Source organism: Pseudochaenichthys georgianus, chromosome 24 (assembly GCF_902827115.2).
Source record: "Pseudochaenichthys georgianus chromosome 24, fPseGeo1.2, whole genome shotgun sequence".
NCBI classification, from domain to species: domain Eukaryota; kingdom Metazoa; phylum Chordata; class Actinopteri; order Perciformes; family Channichthyidae; genus Pseudochaenichthys; species Pseudochaenichthys georgianus.
In genome coordinates, this window is record NC_047526.1 from 18,236,317 (window position 1) to 18,249,459 (window position 13,143).

Here is a 13,143-nt window from a genome sequence, read left to right on the forward strand (position 1 = left end):
GAACCTAATTTTTTGTTCATAGAACTGTTTCTTCGGCACATGCCGCCGCATGTACAGACAGCGCTCGCTAACACGGCTATTTTACGGCCCGTCTACACTACAGCGTCGAAAGCTCCAATCTGCCCATTCACTTTCAATGGGGTGACGTCACGTAGCCGCGCTTTTTCGCTGAACTGAATTGTGGGTAGCAGAGCGGTCCGTCTCAGGCGTTCAACTTCTGTCGCCTGATGGCCCGTCCACACAGCGGCGTGCGTTGACGCTTGCCGGCGGGCGTGTCTGACACTCGACCAACAACCAATCACATGACTCTCCCCCCGCTGACACACAAGCAGCGGTTTGATTGGCTAGAGCTTGTACTGGCATATGATTCGATTGGCTGACGCCTCGCCGAGGCGTCAAAAGTTGAACATTGCTCAACTTTTGCAGCGAGACACGCCAGCTACGCTCCACGTCGCTTCCCACGATGCATTTCGGCTAAAAGTGACGTCACCGAAGCGTCAACGCACGCCGTTGTGTGGACGGGCCGTGAGACGCCGGAGTAGCCAGCGCCAGCCAATCAAATCCCGTTTCCCAAAATCTGACAGCTAAAGCCGTAGCCAATCAAACCGCGTCTAAGCTGGGAGAGATATCCCGCCGTTCATTTCTATATTTCAAAAAAAGTCGGAGGAGAAACTAACTATCGCCGTAGCGAATCACCCGGTTTTGTATGACCAGACCCTCTTCACCTACCGGGATACAAACCGGAGGAACCAGGCATGGAGGGAGGTGGCAGAGACAGTGGGGGAAACTGGTAGGTTTTCGCCTGTTTGGGGAGTTTATATATATATTGCTCGCATAAAATCCCCGGAGGTTTTTGCTTTGTATGTCGGGGGTGGGAGATTCATGTGATTGGTTGTTGGTCGTGTTGCTTGAATAAAATCCCCAAGCTCCAGACACGCCCAGCTCCAAGCTATTTTTGAAGCTGTAGTGTGGACGCTCCGTTACGGCCCGTCTACACTACAGCGTCGAAAGCTCCAATCTGCTCCAATCTGCCCATTCACTTTCAATGGGGTGACGTCACGTAGCCGAGCTTTTTCGCCGAACTGAATTGTGGGTAGCAGAGCGGTCCGTCTCAGGCGTCTCCGGAGACGCCGGAGTAGCCAGTGCCAGCCAATCAAATCCCGTTTCTGAAAATCTGACAGGCTCAAGCGCTAGCCAATCAAACCGCGTCTAAGCTGGGAGAGATATCCCGCCGTTCATTTCTATATTTCAAAAAAAGATGGAGGAGAAATTGATTATCGCCGTAGCAAATCACCCGGTTTTATATGACCAGACCCTCTTCACATACCGGGATACAAACCGGAGGAACCAGTCATGGCGGGAGGTGGCAGAGACTGTGGTTTTCGCCTGTTTGGGGATTTTATATCCAGTTTACGTAGTGTTAACATAGCTAGCAAGCATAGCCATTAGCCACTATATTTGGCATAAAATAGCACCATAGACATTAATCACATACATGTTCATCATCCGCTGACACTTTACCTCTGCCACATCATAGACTATATTGCATTACATTAATGCACACAATGTCATACTCTGCTTTCACATTTCTTAGTTATATATATATATATATGCAAAAATGCATTCTATTTCCATGTAAATTACTGCTTTATTTAATTATCTTTTTGCACTTTAACTGTATTTTATTATGGTGTAAAACATTTTGTGCTTTATATTAGATTTCTTGTTTTTTATATATGCACCATGACATCAAGTCAAATTCCTAGTAGGCCTATGTGCAAAGCTACCTGGCAATTTACCTTTTTCTGATAAAGTGTGACATGTAAAACCTTTTATGCAATTGACAGTGATAAAGGGATTTGTTTTTCATTAATAGAGGAATCATTTTCTTAAATTCAAGAAATTAACTGTATTCTTTCATTTCATTTTATTAGAGGAAGTGTGCAAAAAGAAGTGGAAGTCCCTCAGGGATAAATACAGGAAGGAGCAGCTATTGGAGAAGGAAGGGAAAAGGAGCGGGGCAGGGTCTTCCGGGGGATCTAAGCCCTGGCGTCTCGCGGCAATCATGAGCTTTTTAAAGCCATTCATGCTTGACCGCGAGACGTCCAGCAATTTCCCCCGGCAAGCCCTGCCTCTATCCATAGAAGAGGAAGAGGAAGACAGCCTGGAAGAGAGCCTGGATGACAGCATAGAAAGTCAGCCAGGTGCCAGTCAGCCTGCTAGTCAGCCAGCCAGCCAGCCAGCCGGCCAGTCAGCCTGCTAGTCAGCCAGCCAGCCAGCCAGCCGGCCAGTCAGCCAGCCAGCCAGTCAGCCAGCCAGCCAGCACAGGCGAGAGTCCGGGGGAAAAAGAGAAGGGGAAGGGAGATGTCTCCCTTTGAGGAGAATCTGCTTTCCACTGTAGGTCCAATGCTGGAAATGCCACCACCACCACCAGTGGTGGAGGAGGAGGACGACCTGCTCTTCTTCCGGAGTCTCTTGCCCACCATGAGGCTGATGAGCAGGATAAATAGGCTGAGGCTCAGACTGACCATTCAAAAGGCGGTCCTGGAGGCAGCGATCCTGGATAATTAATGAATTACATACTGATACTGATACTGATCCACATGACATGTTTTTACACTCATCACACACTTCACTCACAACATTACATAAATAAAAGTTATTTAAAGTATGTTATGGCTATACTGTGTCTTGACTTGTTCATGTGGTTTGTCAGTTGCAACATACCAGAAGCTTCATGTATGTCGATATATAATGTGCTGTCTTCTGTAATTCTTCAGCTGAAAACCTGTTGTAATTTTTATCACTAAAAACAGGACTGAAGGAAAAAGGTTGTTAGTCATATCATAATATCAATTCAGGAAACATGTTTATTAGGAATGGTTGATTTTAAAATGGCTCATTTGGAATATTTGCTTTTTAAAGAAAATGGGTAGCTCTTAAAAGAGCTTTTGGTTTGGAGACAATGGTGACCCTCCACCACTCTATGCTGCCATCGCACTGCACCCTCCTCATTGAAATAGGAGCTGAAGGTCTCCCGCAGTTGGATGGATCTGCGTGTGGCGTTGTTGGAGCCCATCCTCGGTGCATCACACAGGGTTGGAGTAGCTTCACCCGTGGACTCTGCGATAGGTGTGCGTGATGGTCTTCCTGCGGAGGAAGTTGTGCAACACACAGGTGGCCTTCACACACAACTCTGCTACCTCTGGGCTGGTGGTGATGACACGCCGGAACATTCTCCACTGGGATGAGAGGATGCCAAACGCACATTCAACAACCAACCTGGCCCGGCTGAGTCGGTAATTGAACAGCCTCCTTTCACGGGTGAGGTGACGTCCAGGGAACGGACGCAGCAGGTTGTCCAGCAGCGGAAAAGCCTCATCTCCAACGAAGACATGGGGGAGAAGGCCGAGCCGCTCTGCTCCTGGGATGACTGTGTCAGGTGGTAGCTGCAGACTGCCATCTCGGAGGCCCTCTCCAAAAGCGGAATTCCTCAGGCTTCCACTGTCGCTGCTCTTTCCAAAGCCTCCGAAATCCACTACCCTGAAGAGGTACTCAGCATCCACGACAGCCAGTAGTACCAAGGAGTGGCTGGACTTGTAATTGAAGTAGAGGGACCCAGAATTTGCCGGAGCCTGGATCACCACGTGCTTCCCATCTATGGCACCAACACAATTTGGAAAGTTCCAGCGCTCCTGGAACCCAGCAGCGATGGCTCTCCAGTCCTCGGTCTGTGGTACCGGCATGGTCTCCTCGACCAGGGCGGTCCAGATGGCACCCGCAACCTCCCTGACAATGACAGCCACGGTTGCATGCCCGACCCGATAGCTGAATGATATGGTCCTGTACGAGTCACCGGTTGCTAGGTACCTGAGAAAAAATATATATACATGATTACAAAATATATTTATTCAGACCCCACACACACACAGATCACAGACACACATTGATCACAGACACACACACAGATTCCCCCCCCCCACACACAGATCACACATTGATCTCACACACACAGATCCCCCCCACACATTGATCTCACACACACACACAGATCCCCCCCACACATTGATCACACACACACACAGATCCCCCCCCCCACACACAGATCACACATTGATCTCACACACACACAGATCCCCCCCACACATTGATCTCACACACACACAGATCCCCCCCCACACATTGATCACACACACACACAGATCCCCCCCCCACACACAGATCACACATTGATCTCACACACACACACAGATCCCCCCCACACACAGATCACACATTGATCTCACACACACACACACACACACACACACACACACACACACACACCACACACACACACACACACACACACACACACACACACACACACAGATCCCCCCCACACACAGATCACACATTGATCTCACACACACACACACAGATCACACATTGATCTCACACACACACACACACACACACACACACACACACACACACACACACACACACACACACACACACACACACACACACACACACACACACACACACACACACACACACACAGATCCCCCCCACACACAGATCACACATTGATCTCACACACACACACAGATCACACATTGATCTCACACACACACACACACACACACACACACACACCCCCCACACATACTTTGTTTACCTAGCTATCTTAATTAATGTTATCCATCTTCTGAACTAAATCACAGACTTCATTCATGCATTATCTCTCCTTCTATACAGAGTCAGATGAAAGAAGTAGAAATACACAAAACGTACCGTAGGCATATGGCGAGTCGCTCGGCAGGTCCGATTGACAAACGCAGATGGGTGTCAGCCTTTGTAATGAGTGGACCCACTTTTCCGAGCAACTCGTCAAACACGTCTTTGCTCATCCTGAAGTATTTCTGAAAGAGGTTGTCATCCAGACGGAGCTCTTGGACCAGAACGTGGTATTCCCCCCGTTGCAAACGTTTTCGGAGTATAGGATGTACCCAACAGTGACGCACACTAAATGGCTTCCTGCGAGACAATGTATACAATGTATGCAACCTTGCACACACACGTGTTACCCTTCTTGCCCTTCTTACCCTTGCTACAACACCGGCATCCATTTTAGCAATAGTGGAGAAGAACCGGGTTTTTTTTGCTTTGTATGTCGGGGGCGGGACATTCATGTGATTGGTTGTTGGTCGCGTAGCTTGAATAAAATCCCCAAGCTCCAGACACGCCCAGCTCCAAGCTTTTTTTGAAGCTGTAGTGTGGACACTCCGTTACTGAGCCCTGCGCTTTGGCCGAAGAAGCCGACCGGTTCTTCCTGGCAACCCAGCGTTTTGCCCCGGAGGTGCTGGCCCCGACACGCAGCGGCACCTTCCCTGGTACAGGCATGCCACCTAGCAGAAGCTCCGGGGCCGACGTCAGCAACTCCAGCCCTGGCCTGTGTTATTACCATTCACGCTACGGGGCGAAAGCGAAGATGTGCCGTCCTCCCTTCACCTACAAGGTAACGGGAAACGCCAAGGCCTGCGCTCGGTAGTGGCCACGAGCGTGGGCACATCCAACCGGCTCCTGTTCATCAGGGACACCCTCTCTGGTCGCAGACTCCTTTGTGACACAGGAACCCAGCGGAGCATCCTGCCGGCTACCGTGGAAGACGCTGCCGGTGGAGGCCACGGCCCACCTTTAACGTCCGCTAACGACACCCCTATTCGCACCCCTATTCGCACCTATGGCACTGTTACGGATGCTGTTTGTCTGCTCCTTAATCTGTCTGGGATTGTGTTCAGCTGTGTGTGTGTGTTCATGCAAATGAGCTGTGTGGTTGCTCCAACATCCTTGGCTGCCCATCTCCTGGTCCGCCTCTGACGATGGTGATTGGATCGACGTCGTCCAATCGCCGCGCACAGCCGGCACACACCTGCTGGGGAGGAGTACAAAGGCTGCGGACAATCCTCACTCTGGAGGCTCTGACATGTGGACAGACGCCTCTCGCTATGATAGAATTCTGTTAACTGTGGTTAAACTTGTGAGTAGTAGTGTCTAGAGTAGCTTAGTTAGAGTGTAGAGTAGCTTAGTTAGTGTTTAGAGTATCATTAGGATTTTGTGACTGTTGCTTTAGTTTAGCTGTGTTTTGTCCAGACTCCCTTTTGTTAGTTGTACCACTCTTGAAGTGAGGTTTTGTTTTCTATTTAGTATATTCGTATGTATTTTCCCTGTATGCCTTTAGACTCCTTTTGAGTCCTCCCTTAGTTTGGTTATCTGTCAACCTGTGCCCTTTTGGCCCTTTTGTTTGTTTCAGGCTGCCTGCCTGCCATTTTGTTACACCTTGCTTTATAATAAAACCACTTATAATTAATACCAATACCACTCTGGTCGTGTCGTTTTCCTTTTGTTCCCCCTAGCCAATTGGGAACGTAACAGGCACAAAGACAGTGGACCTGTGCTTCGAGGGTCAGTGGTTTAAGTGAGATTTCGTCACGGCTGACATCTCCTTCGCTCTCCTCGGCGCAGACTTCCTGACTGCTGGTGGACATCAAGAACAGCCGCCTGGTGGACGCACTGACGTTTGCCTCGTTCACGTGTACCCGCGGCGAGGCGTCATTCAGCGGGCTCTCCAGCTCACTCTCACAGGGCGACAAGTTCCAGCACCTTCTCAGTGAGTTTCCCGACTTGATGCAGCCCACCTTTTCCGCTGCCACTACCAAACACGGGGTAGAGCACCACATTGACACTGAAGGCCCCCCTGTCTACGCAAGGGCCCGGCGGCTCAACCCTGACATGCTGGCAGTCGCCAAGTCGGAGTTCGTCAACATGGAGCGTCTGGGCATCATCCGCCGCTCAGACAGCCCTTGGGCATCGCCACTTCACATGGTCCCTAAATTAGCCGGTGGCTGGCAACCGTGTGGTGACTACCGCTGCCTTAACGACGCCACTACGCCAGACCACTACCCGGTCCCTCACATCCAGGACTTCTCTGCACACCTGGCAGGCAAGCTGGTTTTCTCCAAGGTGGATTTGGTGCGGGGCTACCACCAGGTTCCGGTGCACCCCTCGGATGTCCCCAAAACTGCGGTAATTACGCCGTTTGGGCTTTTCCAGTTCCTGCGTATGCCATTTAGACTTAAGAACGCAGCTCAGTCCTTTCAGCGGCTTATGGATTCAGCGCTCAGAGACATGCCATTCATCTTCGTCTATTTAGACGACATCCTGGTCGCCAGCTCCTCCTCCGAAGAGCACCAGGCACATCTCCGGGTCCTTTTCGCGAGGCTCAACCAACACGGCCTGATTATCAACCCAGCGAAGTGTCAGTTCGGGTTGTCCTCCATCCATTTCCTCGGGCACCTCATCAGCAAGGATGGGGCCGCCCCCCTCCCGTCGAAAGTGGAGGCCGTGTCTGCCTTTCCACGACCGCCTACAGCTCAGGCGCTCCGAGAGTTCCTCGGGATGGTGACGTTTTATCACCGGTTCATCCGCCGGGCGGCCCACACCATGCGCCCGCTGTACGAGGCCCTCAGGGACAAATCCCCCGGCCAGGCCATAGACTGGACGGCTGAAAGGGAGGTCGCTTTCAACGCCACCAAAGCCGCCCTGAGCGAAGCCGCCATGTTGGCTCACCCGTCACACAGGGCCCCCATCACTATCACCACCGACACGTCTGACTACGCAGTGGGCACGGTGCATGAACAATGGGTCGACGGCGCCTGGCAACCGCTTGCCTTTTTCAGTCGCCAGTTGACTCCCAGGCAGCGTAAGTACAGCGCTTTCGACAGAGAACTCCTTGGTCTCTATTTGGCGGTTTGCCACTTCCGTTTCCTGCTGGAAGGCCGGGAGTTTGCGGCGTTCGTGGATCACAAGCCACTGACCTTCTGCATGTCCAAGGTGGCCGAGCCGTGGTCCGCCTGACAGCAACACCAGCTTTCGTACATCTCCGAGTACACCACGGACATACGACACATCGCTGGTCGCGGACTGCCTCTCCAGAGCGGTCATCGGAGCTGTGCAGCTGGGCCTCGATTACCTCCGCATGGGCGCTGACCAGGCCTCTGACTACGGGGTCCAGACCCTCAAGGCCTCGGTCACGAGATTACGCCTGGAGGAGGTCACGGTCGGTGACTCTGGCGAAAAGCTGTGGTGTGACGTCTCCACGGGCCAGCCTCGACCGCTGGTCCCTGCGGACCGGCGTCGACGCGTTTTTGAGGCGGTTCACAATCTTTCCCACCCCGGTAGGAAGCCGTCCGTGAAGTTGTTGTCGCAGAAGTTCGTGTGGCAGGGGCTTAAGAAGGACGTGAGGTCCTGGGTCGACTCGTGCATGGCCTGTCAACGGGCCAAAGTCCACCGCCATACTAGGGCCCCTTTTGAACTTTTTGCGGTTCCTGAGAGGAGGTTTGACCATGTCAATGTCGACCTCGTAGGTCCGCTTCCCCCCTCTTACGGTTTCAACTACCTGTTTACGATGGTGGACAGGACGACCCGCTGGCCCGAGGCCGTTCCCCTCGCCTCGACATCAGCTTCCGACGTCGCCCGCACTTTCATCGGCACGTGGGTGGTGCGCTTCGGGACCCTGTCTGACCTCTCCTCTGACCGCGGTTCTCAGTTGACCTCGGAGCTGTGGAACGCTGTTGCTGTGGGTTTGGGGGTCAAGCTGCACCGCACCACCGCATATCACCCCCAGGCTAACGGATTGTGTGAGCGGTTTCACCGGTCCATGAAGGCGTCACTGCGTGCCGGCTTGACAGACGGCAACTGGGTGGAACTAGTAATAGTTATAGTTACTGCTCTCAAAAAAGTAACTATTTACTTTATTAGTTACTCAATTATAAAAGTAACTAGTAATAAGTTACTTTACCTTTGTGTTGTTTTTTGCTGACTAGTTCTATGAAGGCAACAGACTCGACCGTTGCGATGGGCAGCATGTCCTCAACAACATACCTGACAGGGGCGGATCTACCGGGGTGGCATGGGGTGGCAGCTGCCACCCTAAAACACATCCTTGCCACCCCAGCTGCCACCCCAGTTGGCAGCTTTGTTTTAAAATAAAAGTTGTGGCTCATCGGACATTTATGAGAAAAAATCTCTAATTTCCGAGTGCAAGTGAATGCAGCACAAGACGAGAGCCAGTCCTTGGCGCGAGCTGAAATGTGATTGGCGGCGATTTCATTTTGAACGGGACAGAAGCATTCGGTGAAGTAGACGGAAGGAATGAGGTAAGACTGATCAACTACGTCTCCTGTGAAATAAGTGTAGAACAAAGCTAATGTTTTCAGAACGTTACAGAAAAGAGAGAAGTTAGATATGTCCATGTGAATCATAACGTTAACGCTGATATTGAAACGATACAAATCCGGTTGAGTAACGTTATTATCAGTAACTCTTTACTTACTGTACAGTGTGCGTGGAACGTTAGCTAGGTTTTTGTTTAAAAAAATGTCATGCATGAAATATTTTTATATTATCAATCATTTAGCAAGATGTACGACCTGATCAAGGCTAAACGATTCTGCTCTTCAATAATAACTTTGAATCTTATTTCAGGAATCTGTTTGGATTGCAAGCAAAGATTGGGCCACAAGCTGGAGTTTGAAGCACACAGTAAGTGGGAAAACAAGCATTTGCCCATACAGCATTTTAATTTGAACATCATTATTAATAATGATTAATGGTAATATAAAAGAAAACAACGTAATAAATGGACTTTGAATCTTATAGAAATGAAGAGGAAATGTGGCATTGCAAGTTTTTTCTCACCAAAGAGGATAGAAAGTGAGGCTGAGCAACAGGGAAGTGACAAGGTAAATGACCAGGGACATGAGGAGGTGGAAGGAGATGAAGAACAGCAACAGGAAAGTGTCAGTGATGAGATAGAAGGCAAAGATGAACACGGACAGGAGGAGGAAGGAGAACACAACAGAGAAGAAGAGAGATGGAAGAGGGAGAGCATCACATAGACAAGGTGCAAGAGGGAGAGAGCGAGAGACAACAAGACGGCATGCAGAGCTCAGACAGTGAGGGGGAAAGGAATATTCCTAAGCCCTTGCAACCAACGGCCAGTCGAGTTGGTCCACATGGTATGAACATTGTTAATATAAAGTATAATGCATCTGAATAAGATGCAAAAATCACACAAAAGGACATTTTGCAAAACAGTTTATTTAAGAGACAGGGCTAGCCTCAGTCTAATAAATATATTATTAATTCAAGAAAATTATGTTTGCCTTCCTTAGATAGTTTTGAGTATGAGGAAAAGGGTAGATTGTGAGTATTTTGTGTACAATGTATTTTAGACCTATTATAGCAGCTGAGGTTGAAATTCAAAAATTATCCAAAACAATACACACCCAGGCCAAAATGTTGTGCTGCACACATTAACACAGCCAGTAGGATAAACACATATTGAATAAATGACAGCTCCAAGCTGTGTTATAATTAGTTGATTATAATGTGTAATCAGTTGAGCTCTATTACAGTTTGAATATGTTTTACTTCCATTTTTTAGACATATCCAAGTCCAGGTGTGAGGAGCCAGCTCAGCCGACACGGGAGAGTTTCCCAAAGACCCTTCAGGGAGGAGCCAGAAGAAGCTTCAGAACGGACTGGTACAAAACTCATTCATGGCTTGAGTACTCACAGTCCAATGATTCAGCGTATTGTTTCCCCTGTAGACATTTCTCTTTACCTGATGCCCCCAAGACCGTTTTCACCTCAATTGACGGGTATCGTAACTGGAAAAAGGCCACAATGAAAGACAGTGGTTTCTGTTCTCATGTCCGATCTGAAAGCCATGTAAAGGCAATGTTTGCATGGGGAGAAAACAAGAAAATGAGTGACAGAAATACCTCAATGATGGGAATAATGGATGAGCAAAATAAGAAACAGGTGATTGAAAATCAAAACTACATTAAAACACTAGCTGAGATTCTGATTCTAACTGCAACAGAAAACACAGCCCAGCGGGGTCACAGGGAGAATCCTGACTCAGAAAAAAAAAGGTGTTTTTTTAGCTATGTTAGATTTGCTGGGAAACCATGATCCTATGATTAAAAAAAGACTTGAAACGCAAGCTAAAAATGCAACATACACCAGTAAAACTATCCAAAACGAGATACTGGAATGTTTGGCTGCAATGGTTAAGGAAGAAATAATTCAAGAGGTTAAAAAGAGCAGGCAGTTTTCAGTTATTGTAGACGAAACTAAAGATCTTCAGATAAAAGAGCACATTTAATTTGTTCTGAGATACTATTACAATGGTGTTGTTCACGAGAGCTTTCTGGAGTTTGACGTGGCAGAAGGCCTGGATGCTGCTGCGTTAAGTGGTAAGATTATTTGTTTTCTTGAGAAACATGGGCTGGAGATAAAGAAAACCTTGTCGGTCAGGGCTACGATGGCGCTGCAGTGATGAGCGGGATACATGCTGGTGTTCAAGCGAAAATAAAAGAAATAGCCAAAAATGCTTTCTTTGTGCATTGCAGTGCACACTGCCTAAACTTAGTCAGTAGTAGACTCTGTCAAAAGTGTAACAGATGCGGGAAACTTCTTCTCATTGATGGAACGATTGTATGTGTTCATATCTGGGTCTTATGTACACAACAAATGGCTGGAAGTGCAGCGGGAGATGTTTGACGGTGCACCAAGGGAACTCCAAAGGCTTAGTGATACACGTTGGGCCTGCAGACATGTAGCATGTCGCAATGTTATGGATAGGTTACCTGCAATAGTACAGCTGCTTGAAGAGATTTCCTCTGAGAACCATCCACATAGAGCTGTTGAAGCCAGGGGGATATTGGTTCAGATTGATCTGCATTTTGTTGGATGCCTTGTACTGTTCCGAAAGGTCTTGAGTGACTCTACATTTTTGTCAGATATGCTCCAGTCCAAAACATTGGGCTTGGCTTAGGCCGTGGAACTAGTTGAAGCACTTAAAGAGACACTGGTACAATATCGCAGTGAAGCCTCCTTTGATGAAGTGTGGAGTGAAGCACTTGTTTTGTGTGAAAGAAGTAGCATTGAAACAACTCAGCGAAAGCCAAAGAGGTCAAGACAGACAACAAGGACCCTTCAAGATAGTGTCATCCCTTCCACTTTGGGATAGCATGTAGTTCCAGATGGCAAACACTCTTTTTGCGTCAATGTGTACTATCCAGTTATGGATAACATGATTGGAGAAATAGAAAGACGCTTTTCTCACACAAATTGCAACATAATGCAAGGTGTCCAGGCACTAAATCCATCAAGTGCTACTTTTTTGAGTGAGGAGGCTGTTCTTTTATTGGCTAATGCCTATAATTCTAATATTGAGGATCTTAAACACGAATTACATCAGACGAGGAGAGTACTAGAAAGAAAGAAGAAGGAAAAGGGGAGTCCTACCACTCTGATGGAGTTTGCTCAATTTTTGGACCCATACCAGGATGTTTTTTATGAGTTGTCCAGATTGTGTAAAATAGCAATAGTTTTACCGGTGAGCAGTGCATCCTGTGAAAGAAGTTTTTCAACTCTTAGGATCATTAAGAGTTATTTGAGGTCTACAATGACAGAAAAGAGACTGTCAAGTTTGGCTGTACTCAGCATTGAATCCAAACGCAGTAAAGCTTTGGATCTCAATAAGTTTGTGAACTGAAGTTATAGCCAACTTGATGCTCTGCTCACGAATGACTCGATGAGCATAGAAAACTGTTAACGTGATAAACTTGTGTTAAGGGAAATGTGTACATTTGTCCTCAGTTGTTAAATATATATATATATATATATATATATATTCTGTACTCAAGCTCACAAAGGGATGTCAAAGGGATGTCATGTTATTATTGTACCACTGTGAGGCAATAAATGTTGTTATTCTAAGTTAGCTCGGCTGAGCGAAAGGATGCACCTGCAGTGCAGAGTAAAATAAACCATGCCTAAGGACTTAACAGTTCATCATCTCTGTCTCAACTATTTCTCTCCGAGTGCAACGTATGAGGAAGCTGCCATCCTTAACCTCTTTGTGGGGGTCTAACATTGATTGTTAACATTGATTGATATGACTGCGATTAAATCGGCATATACTTCTGCCACCCCTCAAAATCTCCTGCCACCCCATGAATATTTTTCTATATCCGCCCCTGCTGGCAATCAATCTATTTAGTTGACTCTGGGTGACGTGTGGTG

At 48.1% G+C, this 13,143-nt stretch overlaps 1 long non-coding RNA gene across 1 annotated transcript; it reads left to right on the plus strand.

Moving 5' to 3' along the window:
* The first annotated feature begins 9,170 nt into the window (after positions 1 to 9,170).
* Positions 9,171 to 10,851, plus strand: LOC117439560 (uncharacterized). Its single transcript, XR_004551169.2, has 3 exons — positions 9,171 to 9,203; positions 9,532 to 9,588; positions 10,493 to 10,851. It is a non-coding gene; the product is annotated as an uncharacterized lncRNA (long non-coding RNA).
* The last annotated feature ends 2,292 nt before the right edge of the window (positions 10,852 to 13,143 follow it).